The sequence below is a fragment of the Austrofundulus limnaeus genome, unplaced genomic scaffold, assembly GCF_001266775.1.
Source record: "Austrofundulus limnaeus strain Quisiro unplaced genomic scaffold, Austrofundulus_limnaeus-1.0 Scaffold27, whole genome shotgun sequence".
In the NCBI taxonomy this organism is placed as follows: domain Eukaryota; kingdom Metazoa; phylum Chordata; class Actinopteri; order Cyprinodontiformes; family Rivulidae; genus Austrofundulus; species Austrofundulus limnaeus.
This window is the reverse complement of record NW_013952429.1, coordinates 1775470-1777278: the sequence shown is the minus strand read 5'-3', so window position 1 is coordinate 1777278 and position 1809 is coordinate 1775470.

The following is a 1809-nucleotide window of genomic DNA, read 5'->3' as shown; positions in this document are numbered from 1 at the left end:
ATAGTATAGAGTGCAGATTTAGCTTTGTTTTTAATTAATTAATTCTTATTATTAGACCAGTCTCTATTTTGCAGCAGGTAGCCTTGATGCAGAAACTCGAGACAAAAAAGAAGGCAGAACCCAAACCAGTCAAGGTTTAAACAATAAACCCTCTGGTTCTGTGCAGCAGCAGAGCATATGGCGTTTGCACCTGAGACATGTCTTAGAAGCCTTTTGATGCAGCGAGCCAACAGTTGGCCTTGGGGAACATCTGGAGCGAGTGTGACCGTTTGTCTTGTCTTTTTTTCAGCGGAACACACTGCCAGCTCTGTCGCTCTCCACTCGTGTGGATTTTAACATCATGAAGGGTCTTTGGAGCGGTCAGTCAGGGGGATTGTTCTGATTGGCTGCTCGTGGTAGCAAATGATAGCACAATGAAAAAGAGTAACATTGAAACTGAACACTAAATTAACATTTTACTTCTCTACCTATTAAATGTTATTGTTTTGGTTCTTTATTTAATATTTTATTTTAAAAAAGTGCTGATGAGAATGCAAAGATGATCATTCCACATTTTATTTTCCCACACCATTTAATTTCTGTAAAATAGTCTGTATGAGCACCCATCATTGCTTTGGTTTACTGTTTATGCTTAATGTAACACATTAAATTCAAATAAATGTACCAAAGGGTTAACAATCTTATATATAACAGGTGGTATTTTAGGGTTTTAGGGTTCACTGTTTAGTCCAAAGACACTTAGCCATGCAAAGGGAGCATTTTGCAAATGTTAGCTAGCTGCTTGTACTTTTTATTTACTTTTTACTTTTAGATAATCGTTTAATAGCCTTTACCTAGTATTTATTTCTAGTTTTAGCTAGCACATTGCTATTTTTAGCTATTGCCTATCTACTTTTGGTGTTTAGCTAATATTAACTTTAACATAAGCTTTTAGTCAGTGCTCTGCTTCTTCAGCATTTTCACAAAAATTTAATTTCTCATTACCTTTGGATCAATTCAGATTATGGATGCTTCATCAGCACTTGTAAATAATTGACATCAAAAGTCATCCTGAGTACCAACAGAGACATGGTCAGAGAATAAAGTCTGGAAAATCATCATTTGTTTCCCATTATCATTTTTTTCTCCCTATTTATCACAAGCTGGAAACCACATTTAAGACCAGTCATCATGTGGTTATCATACATACTTTCAAGCATCAATTCAGATTAAAAATAAAAACAACACAGCCGGGCGGTACAGTCAAGAACATCCTTTTTATTCAATCAGGTGCTGCTCTTCTCAAACTGTTTTTCTTCTTAYGGAAAAGAAACTGTAATTAACACATGCATTTCACCGAGAGCTCTGGGGGGTGTTCAGCTTTAACAGAGGCGTAGAAGAGCTGGGAGTCATAGGTGGGGGTGAGGGGGGGCTGCTTATCTCATCAGTAACCATACACATTTAGGAAGTAAAGACCAAAAATAAAAACAACAGAACAAAGAGTCGGAGTGGTCCTGCATGAGGTGGTCAGAGGGGGAAACGTTGGAGGGACTTCCCTGAAAACTCAGAGATCAGGTTCTTGCTGGCTTTAGCCGTCTAGTGTCACTGGTTAATACTGCCGAAGGTTTCACTGTGTGGAACCCACAATACTTTACAACGAAAAGTTGGGTTTGAACTGATTTTAATCCAAGGTATTCAACCCCCTCCTTCAGCCTCGTGTGGGATGAGTCCGGTTATAAGGTGCTTGTAGTTTTCATATTACAGTTCAAAGCATCCTCAAAGACAGCATACCCTGATAGCAAATATACAGTCATTTATTCATATATATAT